Source organism: Pteropus alecto, unplaced genomic scaffold (genome assembly GCF_000325575.1).
Source record: "Pteropus alecto unplaced genomic scaffold, ASM32557v1 scaffold202, whole genome shotgun sequence".
NCBI lineage: Eukaryota > Metazoa > Chordata > Mammalia > Chiroptera > Pteropodidae > Pteropus > Pteropus alecto.
Window position 1 is genome coordinate 2,852,991 of NW_006432451.1, and position 13,769 is coordinate 2,866,759.

The 13,769-nt window shown below is 48.6% G+C and overlaps 1 protein-coding gene across 6 annotated transcripts in view; it reads right to left on the reverse strand.

The window, feature by feature from the left end:
- Positions 1-13,769, reverse strand: part of ANKS1A (ankyrin repeat and sterile alpha motif domain containing 1A) — a 175,762-nt gene that overhangs the window by 13,593 nt on the left and 148,400 nt on the right. The gene's annotated exons all lie outside the window — the stretch shown is intronic.

The window sequence follows — 13,769 nt, forward strand, 5'->3', positions numbered from 1 at the left end:
ACCCAAAAGGGCAGCTGAGCATGGAGGTGATGATGAAAAGGATGTTTACTTGCTGTGTGACAGAGACTGAGAGTTTTACACGGATCCTCCCATCTCATGTTCATAACCCTGTTCGTTAGGTTGTTTTAATCCTCGTTTTATAGATGAGGAGTCTGAGGCATACAGATGTCAGAATCTTGCCCAAGGTCACACATCTAGTGGTGAAACTAAGATCTGAGGCAGACTGAATATGCTCCCGACTCCGAACCCTTACGATGATATCTCACAATAGCGTCTGTCACAAGACAGGTTTTCAGGTTATGAAACATGAACATTCATCAGTTCTGCCCTGTTCCTCAGCCACGGTGCCCACTCCCTACTCTCGAGGCAACTGTTACCACTTCCGTGGATGTCCCTCTGATACATGCAGGTGCACACTTCTTCGCACAAATGTAATTCTCGTACACACTGTTCAATGCCTTATTCTTTATTACTTAACATATATAGGAGATTGTGCCACATCAATTATATGTAGACCTGCCTTTTTTTAAAGCTGCATAATCATCCAGGCTATAGACATGTTATAAATTATTTCGTCAGCTCCCTGTTGAAGGACTTTCGTTTCCAATTTCTGCTTTTCAAACAGTGTTGTGTAAAGACCCCCTGTATGTGCGTCATTTCTAGGGTGGTTATCAAGAAGAGTCTGCTGGGTCTGAGGGTCTGTGTATTCAGGGGTCTAACAGGCCGTACCCTTTCATCAGCGGTATGAGCGCATTCTTTCCATCAGCAACACGGGAGAGACGGCCCATCATGGCACACTTCTCATCCAAAAATAATCCCCCTCACAGTGAGCTCGAGCATCTCTTCACGTTTTGTCTTGTCTATCAAGTATTCACACAGCACTTAGTGCCCCACTCCATGTCCTCCATGCTTCAAACCCACTAATGCGTTTCACAATAGGGGTGACCGTTACCCCTTTTTACAGCTCAGGAAGCAGAGGCTGGGAGAGCATCAACAATCTGTGGGGTTACACGGTACAAAAGCGTAGGCAGCAGTGCAGCTCCAGGAATCGCCCGCGTCCATCCTTTGCGTGTTTATCCTATGGAGTTGTTGGTCTTTTCTGCATTTGATTTGTAGGAATTCTTAATATAGTAAGGAAATTACCTTTATCTATGAAAAGAGTTAGACATTTGTTTTTCTAGTTTGTCATTTCTCTGACTTTTATGTGGGCTCTGTTCATGCAGAAATGTATCTGTATGTATGTGAATGCACCCGACTTTTCTTGTAGAGTTCCTCTCAGTTTTATCAGGCTAAGAGAGTCCTGCCTTCTCCAAGATTTTCAAAACAATTCTTTCACATTTTCTTCTTGTAATTTTAGTTTTGTCTTTTACAATTAAAATTTTAATCTATCTGGAATTTATTTTGATGTAAGGTTTAAGGGTCAAGTTCTACTTTATTTTTTTTCCAGGCAGCAAATTGTCCATTTCTTGAACGGTCTTTCCCCACCAATCTGAAATGACCTCTGACATGGCCTAAATTCCTGTGTTTTGGGGACTCTTTCTGGATTACATTCTATTGAGGTACGTATTACTTACACCTGCTTTACAGATGAGAAAGTTGAGTAACGTGGGCCAGCTCACACAGACCATTCATTACCTGGTGGCCTCACCTTTCTCCCCGAGCTCTAGTGACTGCTGGCATGGGAGCCTCCCCAGAGCCTGTGCATGGTGAGGAAAACTGTGCTCCATAGAGGATATTTTCCAAGCTTAAAGCCGAAGAGCGCCCTGGTGAAGAGAGAACTCTGAAGCCAGGCTGAAGAACACACCCCTTTCTGGGACACCAGGGAGGCCTGGGCCTGAAGAAGCCAGGTCTGAGGCCAGCTCCTATGTCACCAATCCAGGAGTCACCACGCTGAGTTCTTGCAGTTACTCTGGACCCAAATCAAGGTGCTGGTTGGGAAAGGCAGAGAGAGGCAGCCACCTGCCCAGACCTCCTACCTGATGATCAGGACACCTAAGCGAGGACCTGACCTGAACCAAATAGTGTGAGACTGCAGTAATTTTCTGAACTCCTACTATAACCCCAACATTTCCTTGTAAGCATTCACAAGCTTTTAGGGCAACATTAATGCTGAACTGAAGAATGACAACCAGGGAAACCAGATCCAATTTGCGACAAGGCCCTCATTAACCAGACCGTTGGTCAAGAGAACTGGATATTGTACTGTTGCTTTGAGAGAGTCAAAGAGAAACAAAACAGAAACAGGATATGACAGAAAATCAAAGCAAACAGTTGCCAGAACGTAGGAACAGCGGGACCTCCTGAACCACTGGCCACATCTACATTCTGTGGGGTTATATGTTAGTTAAAAAAATAATAAATACATAACAATTATATATACATATAATAAAAATGGTGCTACAAATCTTCAAAGGCAAGAAACATCATTCTGGAAGTTACCACACCCTCTTCCTAAGGGAGAAAAGGACCAGTGCCTTCTAGAAACCTCTTCACAAGAAGGATCATGGGGGACAAAGGGACTTCCTACTTTACCTTCCACCATACTAACAGTTACCAAGAGCTCACTATATGCCAGGCTCTGTTTGAGTTCTCAGTGAGTTAATAATTAGTGAGCTAACAAAGCAGAACAGCTCGTTGGCCTTAGCATTTCAGTTAATAGAAATTTTCTTAGATTTTAAAAAAGTTTCTAAGTGTAAGTGAAATCTGAAACACATAACTACTCATCACTTGGCCTGGTTAGGTTTAGTCCCTGAGGAAGAAGGGGCAGGAAGACAGCAGAGACAGGAGGGACACCGCGGTCCTCCTCGTCCTGGGCTCTGTGCTTCGGCCTTCCGCTGCCCTGTCACTGGGCCCCACAACCACCTGGCAGCTGTTTACTCCTGCTCCCACTTCGCGGATGAGGAAACAAGTACACGGCCAGAGGTGGTGCCAGGACGCCTACCCTCCTGGCCATGGCCTGCTTTCTAGACGACATGGGAAGAGCGCAGCAGGCAGCGGTCTTCAGGGCCCCTGAGCTCTGGGGCATAACAGGAGTTCCCTCAGCGCCCTCTGCTGGTCTTTGTGGGGAGGTGACATGTGAAGACATGCACAAACATGGGTCCTGACCTCATCCTGGTGCTGTGCTGGGGCTTTATATTCATTAACGAAAAAGATTCTGCCAATAAGCCTTTGAGATAGAAACTATCCACCTTATACAAAGAAACTGAGGCTCAGAGGACTAAGCTGACTTATTCAGGGTGACAGACCTCATGAGAGAATGGCAAAGGGACAGTTATACCCCCATCTGACAAACTCCAGGTCTCCGCTGAAGACAAAGCAAGGTGTGAGCAGCAGCGGCCTGAGAACAGAAGCAGGGAAGCTGTCACAGGGCAGGGGCTATGGCCCCTTAGGAGTAGGGGGAGCCTTTGCTGTTTTACCTTCCCCAGAACCAAAGCACTTGTGACTTGAACAAATGTCCCTTCCAGAGAACTTCCCTGCTACCTATCTTTTCTCCATCTCTGGGGGAGGAGTGGTGCTTCCTTCATTAATTGTACAGAATCCAAACTCTTAGCACTAAGTGGACCCCTAGGGATATATGAGGGGAGGGCTTGCCAAAGCCTCGCAGTGAGGGAGAAACGGTCGGGATGTAGGCTTAGGCCTCCAGATATGCAGCTCAGGCACTGACCAAAGGCCTCAACATCTAGGGCCTGGAGTAGGCTGACTGGCAGGCAGCTGGCCTGGCCTGTTGGAGTGAGGGACAGGCCAAACCGGCTCTGCAGAATGACTTGCACAATCGCACACCATCATGACTGGGTGTCCTTCCTTGACAATGCACAAGTTACAAGCAGTGCCTATCCTGGCAGCTGTAATTAGTTTTACCTTTTGTTAGCTGAATCCATTTGAATGCTTTCTCCTTCCTCCCAGTGTTTGTCCTCAGGCTCCACCCACAGGTGCGGAAGGTAGTACCTTGCAGTGAGTGGTTCATCCACCTGAGCAGGGCCTCTGAGGCCCCAGATCCCTGGGAATAGCTCAGTGGATATATGGACAGAGGGGAAAAAGGGGTCTGCAGGGAGGGTCTTGGCACGGGGCACTTCAGGTGAGGACCAGGGGCTCCCAGGAAGGGAAGGTGCACATACAGCAAGAACTGCCTCTGAGAGCCTTGGGGAGAGAGTCTTGGCTAGAAGGGAGGGGCTGTTGCAGGACCCACATTCCTTTTTTTAAAGCTTTCTCTGGCCGTCCAGGAACCTGATTATCTTGAGAGTCTTCTTGACCATATGATTTTAGAAGAAAAGGTCCTTTTGTATCTTGAAAGACATCTCACTTATTAGTATTTTGCTGGAACTTTCTTTTAACTGCTGGGCTGGTCTTCATTCAAAAATAGCAGAAAAAGACTAAGGAGGAGAACATTTGGGAGTGCTGGCACATTGCTGTGGACCCTTTTTGACCAAAGGGAAAATAGCCTGAGTTATTTGTGGAAGGTCCCAAGGCCAGAAACTTTGTCTCATTCACACCTTTGCCTCTGCACCTAGAGTAACACCTAGCATGTTGTCTGTGCTCAACAAATATCTGTTGAATGACCAAGAAAACTTCCGGTTGGAGGGGACTACTGACATGAAGAAAGAGGCTGACTAGCCAAAGCCAATGTTTCTGACTTCACAATTTTGGTCATTTTGATTCCTCTGTGAAGGACTGAGGTGAGGTCTGGGATGGTGGGTATGTGCTGTGGTGCGGAAGAGAAGCCCCAGGGATCTGTAGGGCTCGAGGGCGGGTGGTGGTGGAGTCCAAGGGGTCTTCACTTGGAGGTGGTAAGAGGGCAGAGAAGTGGGTCAAGGGCTCCCCTGCTGGGGAGCAGTGGGAGGTGCCAGGTGGTGGAAGCACAGGCTGTGAAGCCAGGAGTGTGGGAAACAGGCTGCAGATGGGCCCAGGGTAGAAAGCTGCAACAGGGAGTTGGTCCTGCTCAAAGGCAGAGAGAAGTTGTCCCATTCGGTCATAAGGAAACTGACATTCCTCAAGGGAGAGACTTGCCTGAGGTAACACAGCCCTGTCCCTGCTACATTTTGATCACAGAGCTGCCTATTTTCTAGCCCAAATGAGAACCAAAGTAACAAGAGGGCAATCATTTGAATTTCACCCTAAAGCCCAGGACTTGTTTCCAGCACATGGGGCTCAGCAGTGCCTTGGCAAAGAGTCCAAGTGTGGGAAGGTGGTGGCTGGGCTACCCCTGGGTGAACTGGAGGGTGGGCTTGGGAAGCTGACTAGATGTGAGGGTCAGCAATCTGCAGGAGCCCCAGCCTGTGCCTGCTGGGAGTGTAGCACTACACTCTGCCCACCTCCTACTGTGCAGGACACGTGGCAAGGAACGTCAGTCACCAGCGAGCCCGCCAGAGGGAGGCAAGGGCTCTTATCTGAGCCCATGGCTGAGACACCAAGGCCAAGGACATTTCAGCCCCTCCTTGAAGAGGATGAGCTATCAGCATGGAAGTGCTAAATGGACCCCAGCACTAGGTCAGGGTGCTCGGTTGCTAGAGATCTGATTCCTTGGCAGACTGGGAGAGCAGCTGGGCTTTCCAGGGGCTAGCCAAACCCGCCCTCCTGCCAGCTGAGACTCTGGGACCCAGCAGGCAAGCATTGTGATAAGTCCCTGAAGCCCAACTCTCTAACATCCAACATGCTCAAGCTCAGCCTTAGAAGAGCAATCACAGCAGAAGGGCAGGGTGGACAGTTGGCCTAGGGAAAAGCTCAGCAGGAGCGACAGAGCCCTGCCCCTCCTCCTCGCTTTCTGTTTCCTCTCCCCAACAGTCTTTCCTGCTCTCCCTGGCCCACTCCCCTCACAACCAAGACTCCTAGAGTCTGGGGCTGGGAGACAGGTAAGCTCACCCCATCTGGCCCACCTGCAAGGAGGGTGCATGTGTGGTTAGTACAACCTCAGCCTCGGAAGGCAGTCCTGGCTTAGTCCGGGGTCCTGTTTTGTGTTCAGCAACCTGAACCCCAGATGACCCGGCCCAGGACAGCTGTGTCACTGCGGCTGGTAATATGTCCTGGGGATTGCAAAAAAAAAAACCCAAAACTGTCTAAAACAGAGGAAGCCAAAATCCAGTGGTGGATTAAATTATGAGATGCCCGTGTACTGAAGTGTGTGCATTCATCGTAGCTATTCATAAAAGGCAGTTAAATGTCAGGGGGAAATGTGTGTATGCGATAATTAAGATGTGACAAAAGCAAGCTCTGAAGACAAGGCACCTGGGCTCTTCACCTTCGGCCAAAGGTCAGCCCTTCAAGGATCTGATACATTCTGATATATTCTAAAGGACAAGTGAGTACTGGGCAGAGCTGCATCACACTGGACTCATCTCCAAAGGCGGAGCATCATCTCCCAGAAATGGTTTCCAGACTTTCTACTCTACTCATCCAGTAAACCCAGCCTCATTTCCATATTCAGTATGGCCTCTCTAACTTCTCAGATAATCACCTGGCTGGTTGTCCTGCCATCAGTCATGAAAAAGCAAAGGCTGAAACCTCTTGAGAAAAAGGAATGAGACACAGCTATTGTCCTGGTCTGATTTCACCTCTAGAGAAAAGTCTGGCCCTGGTGCTTCTCCCTGCAGCACTTCCCTCTTCTCTCCACCTCCCAGCCCCTTCTCCGTCTGAGGAGCAGGGGTCTTTGGGAAAGATGCTCCAGACAGAGGATGCCCAGAACTGGGAGAAGGGTATGTGTAGGGGTGAAGGGGGCTCAACTAGGATATACATGAAAGTGCAAATTAAGACCTTAAGAGATTTCTTAAATCAAGGGTAGGGAGGGTGAGGGAAAAGCCAGTCTGAGTGTGTTGACAGTCACCACACCCATCACTGTATTGATCTGTGGGGCCTGCCAGCTCTGCTTCCAGGAGAGGGACTGCTAAAGCTCATTAACAAATAAACAGCTCAGTCATTGAGAGGCCTACAAACATCGCCCCCCGCCCCCCGCCCCCATCCCCAGAGGCAGCCTGCTCACTCTCTCTGCCCTCCTCCAGAATCAGTGTGTTGAGTAGTTAAGAGCTTCCCAGCCCCTGGCTGGCTCACTGTAGTGGTTATGCTGTCTCTGACTTTCAGAATGTTGTGTATTTCTACCGAACCCTGTCTCTACCTCCTCCACACATTAAAACATTTTTTTTTCTGAGTAAAGTTATATACATTTATTGTAGAAAAAAATCTGAAAATAAAGCAAGTGCAAAGAAAAATATAAAAGCCATCCATAAATCCATCCCCTCAGGGAGAAAAAACAGGGTTACTATTACGGTATATTTTTCTAAGTGAATTAATGTTTTTTAAAAACATTGGGATTACTTCTACTATTTTGGTATATTTTTCTAAGCTTTTATTTAAAAAATTTTTAGCAAAATTGAGATTGTGGTACATATATTGTTTTCAATCTGCTTTTGTCACATCCTAATATATCATATATACACATTTATCCCTGACATTTAACTGCCTTAATAGCTACGATGAATGCACACACTTCAGTACACGGGCATCCCATAATTTAACCCACCACTGGATTTTGGTTTCCTCTGTTTTAGACAGTTTTTTTTTTTTTGCAATCCCCAGGACATATTACCCACCACAGTGACACAGCTGTCCTGGGCCGGGTCATCTGGGGTACAGGTTGCTGAACACAGAACAGGACCCTGGACTAAGCCAGGACTGCCTTCCGAGGCTGAGGTTGTACTAACCACACATGCACCCTCCTTGCAGGTGGGGTGAGCTTACCTGTCTCCCAGCCCCAACCATAGCCCCAAGGAGTCTTGAGTGTGAGGAGGGTGGCCCATGGAGAGCAGGAAAGACTGTTGGGGAGAGGAAACAGAAAGCGAGGAGGAGGGGCAGGCCTCTGGTCCCAAAATATTAATAATGATGGAAAACAGAAGTCATGCTCCCTTAAGCATTCACTCATCCAGGGTTTGAAGGCTTTCTATACAGCAACGACTATGCAAGAACGGATATGGTAGAAAGGAATAAGAAACTGTTTAAATCAGAATTAGGTTCAAATTCAGATTTTGCTGCTCAAGGTTGGTACAAAGCTAGAACCTTTTACACAGGAATAAATGCAGCTGCCTCACAGAGTTAAATAATGAATCCCATGGTGCTGAGCACTGACCTGCTGGCAGGAATCAGGCACTCAATGATTCTTCTTGTGTTCTTCTATTCACTGCTGCCTGGCCCAGCCGACCTGTGCCTCTCTAGGGACTCTGTCCCAGGACTCCCCAAAATGACACTTTCCCCTCTGCTCATGGCTGACCCTTTAGAAGGCTCACTACCCTCAGCAACAGAAGCAGCTCGGCCTTGACCCACACCCCATGCTCTCCGAAAGATCCCCAGCCCAGACCTGTCCTCACATGGAGACAGAACTTGATGGAGACAGAGAGCAACTAGTTCCAGAGAAAATGAGGAAGTGCAAATGTCACCCGGTCCTAGTTCCTAAAGCTGGAGACCCGAGACCCGCTCCACCTGTCAACTTCACAAGAAGGGCTCTCAAGGATAGAGGCAGCAGCCCAGGTGTTAGGGAAACTCTCTTCCCAGTTTCATGGAAGCAACGCCCCTATGACCCTTGTTCTCCCAAGCAGGTCCTTGGTGTCCCCATTCTCTCTGTACCAGGTATAGCGTCCTTCCACCTATCTGCTGACCATCATCCCCAAACATTTGCCTTTCTGAGGCCTTATCTGAAGTCAAAGTGCCATACTCACACCCAAATCAGCAGTACAGATTAGCTAGGTCCAAGTGAGTCTGGGGTCAAAGGGCCTGGTCCTAAGACCTCCCAAAGCAGGCTTTCCCTGATAGATCTGAGGACAAAGCCAATCTCTGCTTCCTACAGAGAAAGGCTGCTGCTTGCCCTCCACTGCAGAGAAAACGCCTCCTTACCATCTTACATTCCTACACAGTCATGGTCAGTCTCAAGCGTTATGTGTCACTGGAGGTAACAACGTGTCCCCTTTAGACCTTATGCTCTCATGAAGTAAGCAGTCAGATAAAATCCTATGGGATAGAGATGAACAGGGAGGCCGAGAAACCTGCCCAAAATCATACTGGGGACCTGGAGGAAAACTACGTCTCCGGACTCCCATTCCAGCTCTCTTTGTAAGTGGAACCTTGAGTTTTCTCTGGAGCTTTCCCCATCTGGTTTACTTAACTGTGTCCTTGGCAAGCTGCCCTTGGCCCTGGAAATTCATGAGCATGGAAGACAGGAACACCTGCCACCACTGACCTGCAGGTCTAGAAGGGCGTCAGTGGGGCCCTGAGCCAGTGCCGAGAGCTCACCAAGGTCCCTTTCCTTGCAGGTCCATTTCCAGCCTTTTGAAGAAAGGCTCCCTGCATGACGGGTGGATGGAATGGTCTGCCTGACTCCAGCTGGAACCTGCGAGTGATGCGCTAGCCTAGCCCACTGGCTCAAATGCTAGGCTCTGACTCTGGGAGAACACGCTGAGCATGAGGCCCAGATATAGCACCTTCCTGGGGAAGGGAGGTACAGGGACTACAGCATCACTCTGGGCCCAGGAGTCCTGGCTTCCATCTGCTTGAGGAGAAACCTTGGGCAAATTACTTAATCCAAGAGTCCCGAATGTGATGTCTATGGACCCTAGGGAGCCACAGGTGGGCTTCAGGGATGCCCTTGAACCCCTGAATTTAACTGATACTTGGTGTGTTAGGAGGTCTGTGCCTTGATAGAGACACATGGGCCCCACTGCCCTGCCTTCGAGGCTGTGCTTCTGCACATGTACATGGTGGGGGTTCGCTAAATGAATTCAGAGCCTGAGATGCCAGGGCAGGACCATCTGCTGCTGTTCACACTGAGATGTCAGCGATTAGAAGCTACATAACAGGACATGTTCACCACTCCTATTCAATCTGAAGAGTGCAATTAGTTAAATTAACAAACATGAAAATAATTCTCAAATGTCCCTCTACTATAAGGAGGCTGGAGAAGGCCAGAACAGTACTGGGGGCAGGGCAAACAGAGCTGAGCTCCTGAGTAATTCCAGCTACTGTCACCCTGAACAAGTCCATGTAGTCAGGCAGAGAAAGAGGGGAAAATGAGACCATTCACGTACTTGGAAAGGGCCCCAAAGTGAGCATGACTCTTGTCTTAAGGCAAAAGGGTCCAGCAGAGATGGGGAAGCAACTGCTGCACATCAATTCTGGGACACTAGAGGAGTTAAGTTCTTAAGTGACCACAGAATCAAGTTAGTCTGTGAGGCAGGATCCACACTGTCTGAGAGTATTCCTTTCAAAGCTTGAGCTCCACTGACCCCTCAAGGTAAAAAAAAATCTCCCTCTCAGGCCCTGATTCATATGGGCACAGACCATCCTGACAGAGCAGTCAATGCCTGGAGAGCTATGGGGAAAGAAGGGCAGGGCTGGTGGAGAGGAAACTGAGGCAGGGAGGCATCCCGACAGCAGTCCGGGCAGCACCTCCCCTTGAAGCCTGGGAGGGAAGACAGGCAAAGGCAAAGGGTGGGATGTCAGAGGAGGGATGAAGAAGTAGTGTGGGAAGCCAGGGTAGGAACCCAAGGACACAGGCCCACATAAAGCTGGCTTCCAGGGCTGAGGAATAAAGAGTTAATCCTGGGACAGGAGCAGGAAGGGGGAAGTTCAGGGACCTGGGGGCTTGGCTGGATAGCTTCACAGAAGCCAGTAAAGAAGGACCTCCTCCTAGAGCTTATGCCTTTCAGCTGTCTCAGGGTCTACTCCCCTTCACCTGTCATCTCTCTCCAACACATGGGAACAAGCTGGCACAGTCTCAGAAACAGACAGGAGAACAGTGGGAGCCTATCTGCACATGGCAGAAGCCTGTGGAGAAATAAATTGATGGGAGGAGCAAGAGGCCTCCCCGATGCTGGTGGTAAGAGGTGATGGGCTCGCCGACTCCGTCTCTTGTTTCTAGCTCATCCTGAGCCTGCTGCCAGGCTCATTTCCGTTTTCCATTTGCCCATCCTCCCAGCATGACCACATACCACGTGCCCTTCTCAACCACACCCTGCTGTCTAAGGTGCAAGGCCTCTGCCTGATGATGGGAACAACTGGAACCCACTCCTCTACCCCTTGCCATATACACCCAGGGCTCAGAAACCTTGGGGCTTCCCTCACGCATGGCTATCAAGGCCCCTTGTAGTTAGAGCCCTGCCCTTCACCACACTGAAAACCGTCTCTTCACTCATCACAGACAGCATGGGCCTCTCACCTGCCTTTCCTCTCCCCAAAGTCTTGCCAAGTCCCACAGCCTCTACAAAACCCCCAGGACTGCAAGTGTAACCCAGAGGTTCAAAGTTGGACAGATCTGGGCTAGCATCCTGGCTCTGGCTCTGTCACTTCCTGGCAGTGCCTCCACCCTCTAGGCCTCAGCGGCCCCATCTGCAACTTAACCAACAACACCCCTAGGGCTGTGTGCCAGCTCAGGGCCTGGCATGCGGTAAACACTAGGTGAAATAAGGTTCTCCTCCCCTCTGCGCTCCTGCAGCACTTACAAGCCTCACCACAGCACTTAACACTTGGCCAGGCTGTTGTTTTTATTGCTTTATGTGCCTTGTGTTCCCAGCTGGACCATCAACTTTCTTAAGATACCTATATTATTTGCTTTTCTGATTTCAGATCCATTCATTGTAGGAAACGCAGAAAATCTTTACACTCCAAAAAAGAAGATGAAGCCACCCGTAATCCCCAAGATAACCACTGAACACATTCCGGCTTACTCCCTTGCACCTCTTGGGCACAGACATTTTCTTTTGAAAATTAAGGTCATGTTGCATATGGATTTTTTATGTCTTGATTTCTTCACTCAGTACTCCACGGTGAATGTTTTCCCACGTCAGACATTCTCCAATAATGTATTTGTAATGTCCACAAAATACTCCAGCATGAGGGGCACTGTCATTTACTCAATCAACACTTCCATGAAGGGAGGTCAGGCTGAGTCCCCAGATACAGTGACTTGCACCAGCATTCTTGGAGCTACAAACATGCTAACCACCAATTACTTGCTTTCTGAGCTGATTAAATGTATTTCCTCCCTTCTCCTAAGAAAGCCCATTTCCTGTGGACAAGATTTGTGAAAAATATAACTGGCTATTATGCATGAGCCAGAGTGGTGGGCTGGCCGAGTTGGTGTCTGCCCCTGGATCAGCCTAGGGAGTTAGCAGCCTCACTACCCTGACCCCTGCAAATCAAGGACCCTTTCTGCTTGCAGGCAAGACAATGTGAATGAAGTTCAAGTTGCAATGCTTGCTCATCTAGCTCAGTCATCACATCATAGGAGGAACAGTTAAGAAAAAGAGGGTATTGAGTTTAGATCAGACAGGACCCAGGAGGCCATGACAGAGATCTTCAAGTTTCTAAAGGGCTTAAGTGTGTTCTGTGTGGCCCAAGAGGTACACCTGGAACCAGAGGACAAAAGCCACAATGAAACACATTTTGCTCAGTATAAAGAATGCTCTAAATCAGTCCGAGCAATGGAAAGCATGAACAGGCTACTACTTTGTAAGGTGGTGAATCCCGTCACTGGAAAAACATCCCAGCAAAGATTATCTGGAAGGGATTCAGGCACAGAGGAGATGATGAGACCACATGATGTTAAAGTGCCTTCTACCCCGAGAGGGAGCTGCATGACTCCCCACAAATGCCCGGTATTTCTCCCACAACAAACTTGTAGGATCCTGTCACAGGGAAATTCCACAGCAGTGCTTCGTCTGTGAAACACTCTCAGTTTCCAGATGTTCCTACTGCATCTAGAGCCTGGCTATATCTAGCTTCCTGGGCGCTACTTGTGCATCTTGTGGAAGAGTCTCCAGGGCATTTCAGAACTAAGGGAAACATCTGCACTCTATTGAAAACCAAACCAGACAGGGATATACCATAGCTAGCGTGAGGTAAGTGATACCATATGCAACGAGGGAATGTTTCTAAACAAAAATGGCCCCCTTCTTGTGTGTTTTCTTCTTTTTTTTCTGGTTGCTAAAACTTAATCAGCCTTATAGTCCATTTGGCAATTTATATGCAATTACTCAGGATGCTTTGCACGGCTACTCAGGCCACTCTAGGTATCTGAAGTAACACACTCAAGTGAGGTGTAATCAGCAGTTCTTCTTTTCAGTCGCCTGCTAGTCACCTTCCAGAACTGAGAGGGTAGTGGCAAGGAACAGCTGTACCCAGGGCCACAAGAGAGACCAGGAATGGGCTTGGAAAAGTGGAGCTGCTGGCCTCTCTCGATGAGTCCCCTTCCCAAATGGAAACAGAGGCCCTACATCTTGTGTGGACGTCTAGCCCAGGGCCAGACTTCCCCAGATTCCCACACAGCTACTTTGTGGTCAGGAACACAGAGAGCAGCAGGGAATCAGTTTTAATGGTGTCTTGATTTTCAAGGATTGGGATCCTTACCCTTTCTAAAATTAGAAGGAGGGGTGAGAAGTCAAGAGCTTAGCTTCTAAAATACTGAAGCACAGGAGGAGACACTGCGAAGTCTACAGATACCCTCCACTGAGTGTGCTCAGCGAAAGTACGCCTCTCAACACTCAGTGCCAGTGGCTATCCAGCCTTGCCCACTGCCTGATCCTGCACCTCTATTCTGGGTTTGTCGGCCTTCCCCAAGGAACATGGTGAGTCAGGGGTTAGGTTATAAGAACCATAAATATACTCAGTTTAACATTTTAAAAATTTGCTATTTTAAAAACTAATATTTTTTAAAGCTAAAAAATAACTGGTCCTAAGTTGGGTTTGGAAGGGTGGTTTGCTGCAGAGTTCACTGTCTGCCCTAGAAATAAAGATGGCCC